General features: G+C 42.2%; 1 protein-coding gene across 1 annotated transcript in view; it reads left to right on the top strand.

Moving 5' to 3' along the window:
• The window catches only part of LOC122533119 (dipeptidase 1-like), a 166,903-nt gene that overhangs the window by 103,949 nt on the left and 46,335 nt on the right, over positions 1-16,619 (top strand). The window lies entirely within an intron of this gene.

Below are 16,619 nucleotides of genomic sequence, written 5' to 3'. Positions count from 1 at the left end.
TTCGAATTTTTCAATATTTCGAGTTTGTTTGGTACCTTTATTTTCAATGATCGAAATACAAAGAGAGCCTCCACTAAAATTACTTTACGTTTGCATATTAGTTCTTTTTTGCATGTTTTAAAACTTTATTTGCAGCTTCTCTTTTTAAACAATTTCTTAGTGACTTCTCCAAGGCACTTGAACTGCTCTTTCGTTCTTTCATTTTTTTTCTTTCACGAATGTCACGTTCTTTGCAAGCTTTGGAAGTTTAGACCATAGAAGTTAATGGCCTTTTAGGCTTAGACATTCACTTTTATAATACTATATTATATATAATTATTTATATTATTATTATGTATATTGTTATAATTATTATTATATAATATTATATATAATACACTTAATATATAGTATAATATAATTACTATATTATACTATATATAGTATAATATAACAATAAGAATCATAAGGGATGAGGCGTCAGGACTTTAGAGATGCTTAAATGTAGCACAGCACACGAAAAAAAAAAGTTTGGAAACCACTGGTGCGACAGATAAAAATTAACGACACAACGAACATAAGAAAATAACGAAACACAGAGATTATCGCGTGAAATTCGTTGGCCAACGTCGTAACACGGCCGACGGAGTTGGGAATTCCGTCACGATTCCCAGCCACTTGGAGTTTCGCTTCGGGAATAATATTGGCGGGATTGGTTACCGTTTAATGGCACCGAAGCCCGCTAACTTTCGATTGAAACTATTTGGTCGGCTTCGGAAGGAACGTATCGGTAAATCCCAGGCAAGTTTATGTCCAGACCCGCCGGGAGTAATCCGAAAGCGCTCAATTAAATTCAAAGGGAACCTGTCGAATCGACAGGGAAGCCGAATCTGGTCGGAAACCGAGGGGATGGAGAGGGATGGGGGCACCCGGGGGTTTGCTTACAGCCGGCGGATGAAATCACGGTATGCTAGGTGCGAATCGAATGCATAATTGCAACAGAGTGTCGATCGAAAAATTCCCGATAATGCTCCCGTGTTTAATTAAATGCCAGAGTTGTAACACGCGTAGCAAACACGCGTTACGTTTCGTGGCACAGTTTAATTGGTGCCCCGAGCATCATCATCGTCCGGTTATTGCATTTCCAAATAGTTTAATGGGGAGGGGAAAAAAAATGCTCGCGACTGAATCGCGTGCGAGAAACAGGGCGGGATGTTCTTTAATTATTCGAATCTTTCTCTCGCTCTCTTTCTTTTCTTTTCTTTTATTTTTAATCGTTGATTTGTTCAACGGGCGGGTGTATTATTGCAAAGGGCAAAGCATAATTGATAATTACATCGTTCGTGTTTAATTGCACGAGAAATAACACGTTTAATTAACAACGCGGGTTGTTTACGCTGGGTTTGTTTGGCCCCCATTTGTATATCGATAGTTTGGTAATAAATGCAAACTAATTTGGCCCGTTTGTAATTACGTTTAATGAAATTTTGAAGTGGGCGACGTTTCAAAGATGCTGGCACTTTTGCAAGTATCAACCCTCAAATACTATCATTGGGTCGTAGATTACTAGAGTAATTTTCTATTTTATTATACATTCCCCGTAGTGGAGATCTCTGTCTGCGATTTTCATGGTCCAACGATGACCTGATGATGCTTAAGAATTCAATTCTATTTTTAACCGATCGAATGACCAATTATGAAAGGAACATAGAATAACCGTCAATTTAATATAGAAAGCAATATTGATAACAAATTTGTATATTTCCATTTCTTCTAACAAGAGTTGAACGAACGAGGGAAAAATAGCAACGAACGCAGAATTTCGAGTGAAAATTTTTCAACCGATCATTTTATCCACATTTAACGTTAAGGCACAAGCGACAGTATAATCATGTTCGCTTCTATAATTTCTGTATATTCGCCACCCTCGTCGAACTGTTTCCCCAAACAAGCAGTAATAAGTTTAGATCCTTCAACAACCGGGCGCATCTCGCGTATCTCGATGAATTACGATCGTTGAAACGGGCGAACAAGCGAGCGCTAACTCTTATCTGACCGAGAGGAGATCCTATTCGCAGCCAACCGATCCGATTCTTGCCATCTTCGGCGAGATATTGGCAATCGACAGATACCAATAGGCAGAGATGGGATGGTGAACCAGCGACGAAGGGGAGAAACAGAGGGGAAGGTTAGAGAACAACGATCGTCCAGCGAGGGTTGCATCTACGTGTCCCATTCCGTGCGCGAGATCCAACTAGGGGGCGCTGATCGACACAGCTGGCGCAACCGGAACCGAGTATTTTTGCCCGACCGCTAGAAAATCGAGTCCTTTGATCTCGCCTAACGAGACAGCTTTTAATCCGACTCGAGAGATAGCTAGCAGGTATCCCGCTCGGATATCTTCAATTAATCGACAGACGAGAGAGTGCAGGAGCCTGTTACGACGATCTTTCGACGATCCTGAAAATGCCTGTCGCGGAAATGGGTCTCCCTTTTCAGCCTTTCAGGACCGTTTTTCCCTGCTCGCGAAACGTCCCCTCCACTTTGCTCTCCCCTTCCCCGACTCGAGGGGGAAAAAGGAGCCTTCCTATCTTCGACAGCGCATCGCGGTATCGGCTGTGACCTTTGTTCTCCGGGAATCGGAAGTGACACGCGGCCGATTCGACGATCGCGGGACGAATCTATCGCGCGGAGTTCGGGCACCCCCCGGACAGGCTTGTAATTAATCCTTTGATCTAAAATCCTGATAGCGGCTGCGAGTTAAGGAGAAAGGAAAATTGTTGCTTTTGTGTGTTGCATCGGAGTGAACAGCGAGCGCTGTTTCTTTCTCGGCCGTTGTCGGACGGGGCTGTTTGTCGGATTCGCGTTGCTCGATAAATAATCTCGCTTGTCGTCCCGCTTCTCTTCTTCCTCCCCTGCTCTGTAATCATCTGCACGCTGTTCCCGTTCTGCACCGAACGTTTCTACTAGGAGAAATTCTATAAAATATCCCCGTCGCGTTCGAGAGATTTAACCCCGTGCGCTGGCAACCGATTCGCGGACCATAACGAGTGACCGAACCGTATACAACAATTCGTCGCTTTCTTTTTAAACTCGTCGGTATAATATCATTGGATAGAAATTATTGAGAGGTGATTTATTACTTGTTTTGCCTGTGTTGTACTTAGATATACTCAAAAATGAGAAAATGTTGCAATTTGGGACGCGCGTCATTCCAGCGCAAGAGGTTTAACCACTTGGCAACTGATTGCGGACCGTAACGAGTGACTGAACCGTATATGACAATTCGTCGCTTTCTTTTTAAACTCGTCGGTATAATATCACTGGATAGAAATTATTGAGAAGTAATTTATTATTTGTTTTGCCTGTGTTGTACTTAGATATAACTGAAAACTGAGAAAATGTTCCAATTTTGGAACAAAAATAACTCTCGACGCGCGTCATTCCAGCGCAAGAGGTTAACTTGGCAACTGATTGCGGACCATAACGAGTGACTGAACCGTATATGACAATTCGTCGCTTTCTTTTTAAACTCGTCGGTATAATATCACTGGATAGAAATTATTGAGAAGTAATTTATTATTTGTTTTGCCTGTGTTGTACTTAGATATAACTGAAAACTGAGAAAATTTTGCAATTTTGGGACAGAAAAAACTCTCGACGCGCGTCATTCCAGCGCAAGAGGTTAACTTGGCAACTGATTGCGGACCATAACGAGTGACTGAACCGTATATAACAATTCGTCGCTTTCTTTTTAAACTCGTCAGTATAATATCACTGGATAGAAATTATTGAAAAGTAATTTAACAAATTTATCATTTGTTTTGTGTTGTGCTTAGATATACTGAAAACTGAGAAAATTTTGCAATTTTGGGACAAAAAAACTCTCAACATGTGTGGCACGTCATTCCATCGCAAGAGGTTAACGGCGTAAACATCCGTATAAGAGGGATGGATGATCTGGATTTGAATGCTTCCTGCGGGCGACACGCCTCATAATTGCTCCGGGAAATTGCTCCGGACAATAACCTCGAACGAAACTTTCCGGGCGATGTATCACGAGCCACCGCGCGCCATTTATGTACGTCGTTTATCGCTGATAGATTAAACGAAATCGCTCGAAAATCGGAACGAACGACGACGCATTGCTACGAACAACGTGTTTTGCACGCCGCAAACGATCAATTAGCAACAGGGGGAGCTGGACGAAAGATAAACATTGGCCGATAAATCGGTCGTAATTTCAAGTAGCGATAGCTCTGATTTGCAGTTGGGCCGACATCATTCATTTGAGAATTCTTGAAAAAAAGAAAAAAATAAAAGAAAAATGATCGGCTGTACGACATGGGCTGTGCATACAAGATGAAGAAATGACTCTCTCGCCGACAAAAGGAAAGCGGCGCGCCATTTCCATATAATTGACTTCTCCCCTAATTATGAAGTCCGTTAACGTACATTATCGAACCAGTATATCTCGAACAAACTCCCTCAGAAAACCAATTCAATCCCGCGAAATTGAATGCAGACACTCCGATGGATTCCACCATTGTAATCACTCCTCCTCTTCTTTTCTTTTTTTCCCCCTCCTTTCCTCTCTGCTTCTTTTCATTCTTCTTCCCCGCTGCTTCCTCCTACGACTATGAAGCTCGTTCCATTTGCGTGTGATTCCATAGAAGCTTCCGCTCGAAGAGCGAAGATGTTGCGAATTCAATTTGCTGTTATTAAATACCACGGTGGACGATACGATTCCTTTGGTACGGAGGATTCTCTTCTCGTCTACTCGTCCGAGTAGACGTTTCTCGACTCTCGGCCGTGTGAATTCCGGATTATTTTTTTCGAAATTTCTCGTTTATTTATTTATTTATTTTTCTTTTTATAACAACAACAATAAAACCAAATTTCTGAAACTCCTGCAACTTCAATTCCCCTCTTTGGTCGTATCGGTCGAACCCCAAAAGTCGGCCCGCCCACTCCGGCAGAAATTCGTGGGACGAATTTTACTCAAGTTCGGAAAGACGAATCGAAAATCAATGGACATGAACTCGTTGAATCAAGGCCGGAACCGCGATTATATATCCTTCTTCCCGTAAAAACCGAGAGTCGGAGGGAAAGTGGACGACGGAGATGGAGAATTAATAGTCCAATTATCGAATCGATTCATGGTGACAGGGTCGCGCGAACTCTTCCTATACCGCGAAATTTGTGACCATCGTTCCCCCCTTTTCACCCCTGGCTTCCGTTCCTCTGCTTCCGTCCAAGCTCACCCCCCCCCCCCTCCCCCCCCCCCCCCAGGAGAGATATTAATGGTCCTCTGGGCGCGTTCCATGACAGAAGCAAGCCAATTTCGATCTGGATCAATGACGACACCATAATCAGCAAAGCCCTCGGCACAGCCATTCACTTAGCCCGGACCTGCTGCGGGCAATTGGTGCACTAATACGGTGCTATGCCCAAACGTACATTTCCCTCTCTCTCTCTCTCTCTCTCACACACACACACTCCTATCTTGTTCTCTCTGGCCCATTTCCTCTTTCTCTCTCTCACTCTATGTATATACAGAATGGTGCATTTAAGTGTGGCCACTTAAATGTCTTTTCGAATTGTGTGTGACGATGATAATAATAATAATAATAATAATAATAATAATAGCAGTAGTAGTAGTAATAATAATAATAATCAATACTGGTAAGAAGGTGGTTTTTTTTCAAGGTCACTTTTTTCAGAGTTTTCCAAATAATCAAATACTATGTACTTTTTAATAAAAATACTGTATATATATATATATATATATATATATATATATATTATATAGTATTATATAGTATTATACTAAATACTATATATACTATAATATACTAAAGTATATGGTATTATACTAAATACTATAATATACTAAAAATACTAAAATACTATTATATAGTATATAGTATTATACTAAATACTATATACTATAATATACTAAAAATACTAAAATACTATTATATAGTACTATACTATACAGTACTATACTATATATACTAAATATACTAAAAATACTAAAATACTATTATATAGTATATAGTACTATACTAAATACTACATATACTAAATATACTATAATATACGAAAAATACTAAAATACTATTATATAGTATATAGTACTATACTAAATATTGTATATACTAAATATACCAAAAATACTAAAATACTATTTTCCTGTTGCATCGTGTACTTGCTGAAAAGTCAGATACAAACCACCCTGTACATATACATATATACGTACGTATTTATCAGTGTCCCTCTCAGCGCCAGCGTCTGCCTCTGTCGCTCTAAATTTCGTGTGGCAACATGTATGTACATACATGTAACAACCGAGGTCGCACACATCATCTTCTCTCTTTCCCTCGCACTGGTCCTCCCGCTGGACCAGCTGAACTGCACTTACGTTCGAGATTAGGTCACAGATTAGATGACGCGGTGTCGTGTCAAGTGAGCCCGCTCCTTAGGGACGCCACGTCGCGAGCAGACGAGATTCTGGTTAAGAAAAACCGATACCAGCTGCGGAAAATACTGATTTCCCTCCCAACTCCTCCCTGATCAGATCCTTTGTGCACACGATGTCTAAACAGTGGAACTACCAATGTGGTCAAAACGACCAATTTATCATTTCTGTGAGATGATTTTTCGTGAGAATAATGTACAAATAACAGTTTGCATACTCTATTATAAAGTTTAAAGTTTCACGAGTTTCTCTGATGGAAATTTCAGGGTTTAGAAACCCTGAAATTTCCATCTGTAGTTCGACGTGTTGATCGGTTATCGGTCGTTTCGAGACCGACTCGGAGGGAAGAAGTTCGTTCTCGGGATTCCCAGAGACACTCGAAACTACCACCCACCTCTCCGCCACCATCAAACGCAGGTTGCTCGAAAATCATTCCCAATTTTCGATTCATCAGCTCGGCGAATTGCAAGAGTTTTTGCATCAGAACGAGTCGATCCAAGACGATCGAACGACCCTCCTACTCCTTCTTATCGTTGGCTAAACATTGTCGTTCGATACCTCTCGAATGAAATCGCGGGCGTAACCAACTGTAAGAACGTCGACCCGGTATAACGACACTCGTATCTACGATATTCTTCCATTCGCCAGAAGAATCCCCTAATTGGCGCGCTACGTGAATTCTCGGCACATCGAGAGACGTTGTCGTTCGATGCCTCTCGAATGAAATCGAGAGCGTAACGTCGACATTCTCGTAGCTAACTAATATTCTACGATATTCACCCCTAATTGGCACTGTACAGAGGGAGAATCGACGGAGACCGGGGACCGGGGTGAGTCGAAGTTAACGATCGGGGGATTTTCATTCTTCCGAGTTTCACTCTGGCCGATCCGTTCTCGTCGCGAGTCTGTTTGCCTGGCCCCGATAGCAAAGCATTCCAGGCGATTAGTCATAATGGTCCGGCTCGCATAATGGTGGAAAGCCAAGGAGGGCCACGTACTCATTACGTATTCGGGGTGGGCCGCGGCGCATTCGAAACTTCGACAAGTTTGCCCCGGTGCTATTTGGACTTGGAGCGGAGCAGGAAGGAGGCTTGCTAACGACTCGCTGCCAGTGTCAATGGGCCGAGAAGCTACGGAGGGCGAGAGAAACTTTGCCCTTCGATTATCGACACGATAATTACGCGGGCTTGGTTCACCTCGCGTGGATCACCCGGCCTGATAGTTCAATTTCGCGTTTCGCGCCCCGAGTTCTCGAACTGTACCCCCGCTGCTTCGTGGTTCTCCACGCAATCTACTTGGAACTTGGTTTGGTTGAGTCGTAAGTAATTTGCCGTGAGTTTTTTTGGGGAAATGACGAATTGTAACGATGCACTTCTGCAATGCATTGTTTATTATCTTTTGTTTGTTTATTTATTTATTTAGATTTGTTGAACGTGGAAAAGTTTTTATAAATTTCGAAGTTCATAATTGTAAGAAAATTAATTTTGACTGGGTAATAAATGTATGAATAACGTTGAAAAATTTATTAATTAATAACGACTCGACTGGTCTGAACCAGATTGGCAATGAATAAATATCCTCGGTCTTATTCCAGTGGCTGTGACACACATCGGAATTAAACAATAAATTTCTCAGTCCCACCTTGCGCCAAATATTTTTTATCTCTGCATTCGAATTCGAATTTTTTCGACCGGGAGGAAATTCTCCAATGACAGCCAAGTGCGAGAATTTGTCAAATTTTTACACCAATTTGTCAATTTTTTTACATGAAAGTTGAATATGAGCTACCATAAATAGCAACGAGTAATTGCAAATATATATCACAGGTTAGGGTATAATTGTTGTTTGTTTTATCTGGTCTAAGCACAGCTTACGAGGAGCGCAACTGTGACGACGAAAAATCGTCGATAATTTCATCATTTAATTTCATTAAAAGAGAAATCGCATCATATCGATCCGCTTGGTCTCGTTTTAAAGCCTCTGCTTTGACAGTCGTGAGAGCTCGTCCCCCCCCCCCCTCCTTTTTTTTCTAAACGCATGATTTTACACGGCGCGGCAGGGGTACTTTTCTCTCGAAAACTGAAGAAAAAAAAATTTCTTCTTTCCGTTCAAAATCAGTTTGGGTATCAGGGTCAGAGCGACAGAAATTCAGATGTTATTTCAATCGCTTTCCATTCTCACTGAATGTAAATTGGACCTGGGAAATTCGAAACTGAAGACAAACGAAACGCAAGGTCGGCTCTGAACTTTTCGGTTTCGTATTTTTCTGCGAAGAATTATTTCACTCGCAGTGATCGGGCAATAGAAACAGATATTTCTGGTATTCAGCTTGCAACGTGACTGTTTAGTTTAGTTGTTCCAGCATTGGCGAAAGTTTACGAAACAAGTGGCAAAAATGACGAAAACTCCCCACCTCGGAACTGGAGATTCTAGACAACTGAGAACTAAATTCCTAGCGTAGCTAATACAACGATTAACACGCGCCACATCGAAATTCTGGCGTCGTGCGACTCGCGTCTCGCGTAATTACCACGCTCTAATCAATAGTTTCTGATCACCAGATTCATACGTAAACCGGTTTGTGTTCGAATCAAAGGATTGCCGTTCCGAAGACGCAGATTGCTAATGAGCAAAGTTCCGCTGTTCGGAACGTCGATACATCGCGATTGAAGATAACGTTGCCGTTGCGAGCGTTAAAGAGAGCAGTTTCGAGTGTTTCGCGCGAACATTTAGCAAACGATTCGCCGAAGCGAATGGTAAATTCAACGCGAAATCATCGAGAGAGAGAAAAAAAAAATGGACCTTGCTACATTTTTGGGGAAAGTTCGTTTCGAGCTTCGTAAAACGCGAAACAAAGCCTCGTAACTCGATTTCGTGTCGAATCGCGCGACACATCGAATTCATTCGCGAGCGAGTCGTTGAAACGCGCGTTCGCTGTCTGGATTGTCGCGGGAAAATTCGCCTGGTGACGCCTGGTCGAAAACGAGATCGGCGAATCGAATTGGCGAACGACACTGATTTCGCTTGAAACGCGTATCCCTTCGAGGCTTCGTTAATTCGACATTGAAAATCGCAAATAGAAGGAGAAGAAGAAAAAAGAAAAAGCTGAAATTTCATTGTACGAGTGACGAGAAAACCAGGTGAAAGAGATGGCACGTGTCGATACGTCAATCACTATGAAAATCATTGGAATCCACCGTGCATAACACGCATCCTCTTTTTGCCTCTTCCGTTCATCCGCGAACAGAAGCACCGCCATCATACGGGCTTGCTGTGACGCGACGCCAGCAAAATTTTACACTCGAACGTTGGGGAATTATTATACTCGATTATACTCGGCGAACAGTATAACTGAGCGTGTAATGATGAAAAATTTTTCGGCACTTTAAATTGTCACGACTGTCGTAAAAGAAGATCGTACTTTACGACAGTATCTGCTTGGCACCTTTTTTTAAAACGTGAACCGTAAAACGTTGACTGCCCTGAGTTTTTTTCTTTTCAACTGAGAAGAGATTGTAAGAATTCAAACGTCTCTGAAAACGTACAAAACTTTTGCTCACCAAGGGATGTTGAAATTGCAACGATCGCTTAAACCTTGACGCCGCATGATTTTGTTTTCTCGTCATTTTGTCGAACTTTGAACATCGAAGTTGGGTAATGAAGTGTCAGGGTTTTTTTTTTAATTTTTACTCGTAGCTCGGAGTTTTGAACTTCAATCTTCCGAGACCGCGATAGACTTGGTCTACAAACAAAACTTTGTGCACGCGAAAAACTAGCAAAAAGAGGATAATATATAAATTAAATTTATTTAAAAAAACTAGATATTAATAAATGCGACAAATATTTAATTTCTAAATATATATATATATTTTTCTTATTTTACAAAAAATATATATGTATATATTTAGAAATTAAATGTTTGTCGTATTCATTGATATCTAGTTTTTTTCAAATAAATTTAATTTACATATTATATATTAACATATATAATAATTTATAATTTATATATTTAGATCATTTACCATCGAGATAATTAAAATAAATTAATTAACCCTGATAACCGTGAATGAAGCCGAAAGAAACCCGTGTTTGATCATCGAGAAATCGTTTTGCAAGTTGAACAAAAAAAAAAAAATCTCTCCTAATCGCGTGTACACAGGCGATTGTTCGAAAATAATCAACGAACGAAGTTCGGTCGATAGCTTGCTAAAACTCCTCCAGCCTCTCCATCACCTCCAGCACCATGAACACGCAACGAACTTCGAACTTGTTTTCATCTGTTACGTAGCAACTCGAAGGAATCGGACAACAACAACAACAACAACAACAACAAAAAGAGAGGGAAGAAAAAAACGAGAAAACTTCTGGAATCGAACGGAACGCACGAAACGGTGAATGAAATTTCCGTGAGAAGTGGAGCGTGGCTAATTGCCCTCGTTAGCGATTAATCGCCGGCAACGAATCGGAGTTTTATAAGGGGATGATAAAATCGGGGTGCCGCGGGGCCGCGCGTGTGTCGATATGTCAATCACTTTTGCCGAGGCCACGGAGGTACGTTACACTTCCGCGCACACACACACACACACACATAAAACACACGCATACGTGCAACACCCTCCCCCTCGTCCATTTGCAACGACAGCACGGTTGGGAAAGGGTGAGACGGATTGGTTGTTATTACGGAGAGGGATGTAATCGCGACGCGGCGCATGCAGCGCTGGTTTACGGGCGTCCATTTATAGTAGGTGCATGGCACTCTCCGGCCTGACGTTACCGCTATCATAATTAGGTCATAGCAACCAGTCATCCCGATGCACGCAGCCATTTTCAAAGAGTAAACGCACTCGCTCTCCCCACCCTCTGCTGGCTGGCTGGCTGCTGACTGACGAGTGGATTTCATCGGGTTCTTTATTTGAACGAAACCAACGAACCGGCCGGGGCGTTGGTTACAGGCAAACGGAACAGCCGTACAACCGAGAGGAAAATCTTTTTCCCCTTTTTTTTTTTTTTTTTTTCCCCGTTCGAAACGTTCCTGGACGAACGTACCGTGAATACGGTCAGCGTGATTAAAGCGACGAAAAGGAGACAGGTGTTTATGTTCGTTTGACATGAGGTGTCTCCTGGGGGATCGATATTTGTTACAATGATATGATGCTTGTATCGTTAGTTCATAGGTTTAGGTTAGGTCTAGATAGGTTTAGATAGGTTGTACAATTAGATTAAGTCTAGATAGGTTTAAATAGATTATACTGGTCTAATTTAGATCGAGAGTTTTCTGAATACTGAGCGAAGAAACGGAGATTTGTTTCGTTGCAATTATTGTTCAAACTGTTTCGCTCTGACGTTTTTGTTAATTATAACCGTAGTAGTAATTGGCGTATCGGATAGATATATATATATATATATACGGTGTTGCGGGAAAAGAAACGCCACGTTCGAGCCTCTAAAGTAAAATTTATCGAACGGCTCCGGGTTCATTCCTCTCCCCGTAAAACATGGTTCGACGGGATTCAACGGGTGCTAATAACGAGACGTGTGTTTCATTGCCCATTGCTGTTCATGAGAAACATCGATTGCACGGGCTGTTCGCCAAAAGCTTAATTTCCGGCCGTACAACAAGTAAGAGTGACTCGTTCTGATTGACTCTTGAATTATGAGAACGCGATGGAAAAAAAGGAACGAGCCTCGAACTTTCTCGAAGTCGAAAGACCACGGAAACGTCACTTTTATTTGCAAAAAAAAAAAAAAGAAGGAAAGAAAATTAAGACATACACTTCCTACAAATTTTTGACGCACAACAGCGACAGAGGAGATTTATTAAAATCACGAGGAGGACTCGCGGTGAAAAATTCGGGACACATCTCTCTCTCTCTCTCCCTTCGCGGATGTTTTCGCGGAACTTTCCCGAAAGCAAAGTGTTCCCCAGACGGATCATTCGTAATTCAAAGACGCATCTATCCTGGCACGGGCCGATGTATGCGTGAGATGCTCTCGCATTTGCAAACTTCTCGGCAGCTGCGTTAGTTCATTTCGAGTGTTTGTTTTCTTCGACGTTAGTTCGGCATTCGCAAACATCCTTCGAGATGCAAACTCGCAAAAAGAGGGTTCACAGGCTGCAGGCTACTCTCTCTCTCTCTCTCTCTCTCTTTCTCTCTCTTTTCTCACTCTGACTGCGTCTCTTTCGATTCGCGTATGATCCACCCGTTTCTCCTCGTTCTTCGAGTGTTACGAAACAATCTTCCCCATCGAGATATTGCAACTCGGTAAACAACTTCTGCCATCCAATCCTTTCATTTTCCTTTTCCTTTTTCTTTTCTTCTTCTTCCTTTTTTTTTTTTTTTTTTTTTCTTTCCTCGAGCTTCGATATCGTAGATTGCAATCGACGCGTCGGATATCCTTAACACGCCTCGAATGTACACACATCTGTCTCTTTACGGAGACCTTGCCTCTGAAATTATCTTGCAGAAATTCGATAGTTGATAATGTCCGCGACTACATGAGCGAGTTAGTGAATTAATAACCGTGAGAAATATTAGACTGGTCGAAAAGTAATTGCGCTTTTTTGTTGAATTTCAAATGAAAGACAAAGTTTATCAATGTGTGAGGTTTCTTGTTAATTCTCTTGGTAATATATTTATTAAAAGGAATAAAGTGGAGGTAAATATCTTTCTCCGCGAAAGATATACAAGTATATCCATTTATTAGAAAGAAACGCAATTACTTCTTGGCCCGATCCCGACAGTTTTTGTTTTTCTTTTTCTGCTGTCAGCGGAATTAAGTAACAGAACCGGAAGAATCGATGAGCTTGCGAGGAGGACGAAGAACGGAGGAAACACTTAACAGATGACAGGACTCACACTCGCGTATAAAACTGATCGTCGTACACCGTGAAATCGAACACGTGCACCAAGATCCATAGAATACCAGCGTGCGTTCCACGCGATAAATACGAAGCGTGTGCGAGCGATGGCTACGCGGAAAGGATGAGAGGAATTCGCGCTCTAGAAAGTTATTTCGATCGATTTAACAACGAGCCACGCTCTATCGAAAATTCATCCATCGTCTTCCAATGGTATCCAATTAAAAAAAAAAAAAAAAAAAAAACTATGGAAATTAAATTAAAATTTATTTCTCTTCTTTTCGGGGGGAAAATTGTGGAACGCGCAACGTGTAAAGAAATGGCGCATAAAATCCCCACCATGGAAGGAGAAACACGTAAATAAAATGCACAAAGCAAAGAATTCTCGGACCATCTAGGAACATTTCTTGGACACTGCGGCTCTTTTCGCACAAACGTCGATTTTATAATTATACTCTTTACGAGCATTCTTTCTGTTGACATGTATATTCCGCGCGATTAACATTTCCCGCACGTGCGATACGTCTGACAACAAAACCAGATGTACACTTGTGAAACGCGAAGGGATCGTATAATCCAACCGTGCGCGCACGAGGATCCTGAGGATCCGTAAAAAGAATTACGTTTTCCTCCCTGTTTTCCTCCAGCGTGTACGTAACACTCGCGCGAAACATCTTATTAGAAAGAGAGAGAGAGAGAGAAAGAGAGAGAAGGAGGAACAGAGGAGGAGTTTCGCACGGCTCATAAAACAAGGACACTCCACGGTGATAAACGGTATCCTAGTTAACAGTTGTAAATGTTTTAAGCACACCTTGAATACGTCATATTACAAGGGAAAGCGAGAGGAACTGGAGATTTCTCCTCTGCCAACGCCAAGCAAGCCCGCTTTCCATTCTCCTCGGATACGTTTGGATACACCGGCTCTTCCGGTCGACTAACACGAGCACTAATACACCCGCCAATTTTCGTTCGCCCTCTGCTCCCCCACCCTCTGGTCCGCTCTCGTTTCCCTTCCTCTCTACTTAACCCGAGTTTCACTGATAAATCGACAGGGCGTTTCCCCGGGCAATGGGAGAGCTTTAAATTTAGCTTGAAGAAGAAAAGAAAAGAGAGGGAGCGAGAGAAGGAAGAGGAGGTGGATGAGAGATAGGGAAACCGTGACGGCGGTAAGAAAACCGGAAAGATGGGTAAAGGAATGAGAAACCGGTGGAGCGAGATTAAACAAGGTAAAAGGGAGGAAACAAACACGGTGGAAGGCGGCGAGATGCAAATGAAAGTTGAAAGGACACCGACGATGGTAACCACCGGGTCGGGGGATTTCGATTCCGCGCTCGAGGACCGAAAGAACGTGTTTTTTTTTTTTTTTTTCTTCTTTTTTTCAATAATTTTTCGACTTTCAACCGCGTAAAATTGAATATCTTTGATTCTAAATTCGCAGTTCTTCGTGTGTGATTTTTTTTTTCTTCTTTCTTTTTGTGCAAGTTTAAAGTCGTCATCAAGATCATTAGCAGATCCATTAGGACATGCATTAGGATATAAAGTAAAGATATTTGTATCCATCAAGCATTGAAGTGTCCTCTTCGGATGATTTTCGAGTCAATCTTATGGAATCTTCCCTGTCACTCAAAGTTTGTGCATTCGTATATTGTAGATACAGAATGTATTGAATCGCGACAGATGGTACTTATGTTTCGTATAGATTTGTGCCCATCGAAGCATCGAAGCGTCCTCTTCAGAAGATTTCCTAGTCAATCTCAATTGAACCTCCGTCACTCAAAACTTTGTTCATTCATATATCGTAGAACGTGTCGAGCTGCGACAGATTTTCGACAGACCTGTCTCCAAGAAGGAAGGTCCAGTTACTTCCATCAGATGTTCACAAGTTGTTCCAAGTGTGTCCTTTTAATATCGAGCCACCGTAATTCCCCCCTCCCCCCGCCCCTCTTTTCTTGTTAATCCGCTAAAAGGAATCTCTCGGCGGTCGCTAAAGAACTCGCAGAATAACATTGCCGTAATAAAGCTAAAAGGCGGGGATCCACAGAGACGGATAAGGCGATCGTGTCGACGATGAAAATGAGGAAAACTGTCGGTGGAAAGATTAAACGAGGTGACAGAAGGAAAACCGAACGAAGAGAGAGGAGGAAGCAGAACGGGACTCGAACGAAAATTGTCGCGAAAGGGACACGAGCACAAAGCACTTATGGGAGTGGAGGGAGAGAAAAGCGCAGGTGACTGGTGTATCTGAAATTCCGAATGCGTTCGTCCGAAGGGTCAGCGCTCGCGAAAGAAGCCACGAGGAATCCCCTTCGTCGCGCTGCCGGCGATTTGTAATTCGATTATCGAGACGCAATTCCAAGTGGGTGGCGATCCCATTGTCATCGGCGGTAACCGACTTCTCCCGACTGAATTCAATTCTCCTCTTTTCTTTTTTTTTTTTTTTTCTTTTCCGCCGCTCCCCGCACTTCTTCCTCGAGAAAATGCAGTCCCGCGGCGCGAATAAATATTAAAACTCGATAAGACCGGTCGGCGTTCAGCAGCAGCGAGTGCACTTCGCCGCTTCTTCGTTTGCATATTGACTTTGACGTCTAACAAGCCAGGGTTACGTGAGAGTGGAAACTACTCGGAAAAGTGCGGACACCCACCCATCCAGCCCACCCTCGTCTCCCGTAAATTGATCGAACACGAGCGGCGCATACGGAAGAAGGCATCCGCGTTCACCCGCGTTGCGAGCATCCTGTTGTTTCCACCGCGCATAAATTTGTTTCGTTCGCTTTAAATTGCAGATCTAAATCCGCCGCCGCCGCCGCCGCCGCCACCGCCGTTGCTCCGAATCGTTTTCTATTTGATTTAAACGCCGGCGAATTAAACGCCGCGATCGCTGATGAACTTTTAATACGCTCTCGTTTTCAAACTCGAAAATCACCGAGAAATCTTCTCTTTCTGTTTGTTTGAATATTAATTACGTTTAACAATTGATAATTGCAGAAACTTTCAAAGGACCTAGGGTTCCTTCGGTGATTCTGACATTAGGTTTTTCTTTTATTCCCTAGGATACAGAATATTCTACCCTATTTAGGTCTACCCTAGGTTCTATCCTATTTCGTAGGTCTTTGGAAACTATTCACATCCTAAATTTCAAATTAGAGAATCAGCGAGAAATCTTCTCTTTCTGTTTGTTTGAATATTTATTAAGTTTAACAATTGATAATTACAGAAGCCTTCAAAGAACCTAGGGTTCCTTCGGCGACTCTGACACTAGGTTTTTCTTTTATTCCCTAGGATACAGAATATTCTACCCTA

This window comes from Frieseomelitta varia, unplaced genomic scaffold (genome assembly GCF_011392965.1).
Source record: "Frieseomelitta varia isolate USP_RPSP 00005682 unplaced genomic scaffold, Fvar_1.2 scaffold_495, whole genome shotgun sequence".
In the NCBI taxonomy this organism is placed as follows: domain Eukaryota; kingdom Metazoa; phylum Arthropoda; class Insecta; order Hymenoptera; family Apidae; genus Frieseomelitta; species Frieseomelitta varia.
This window is presented reverse-complemented; position numbering and strand designations above follow the sequence as displayed.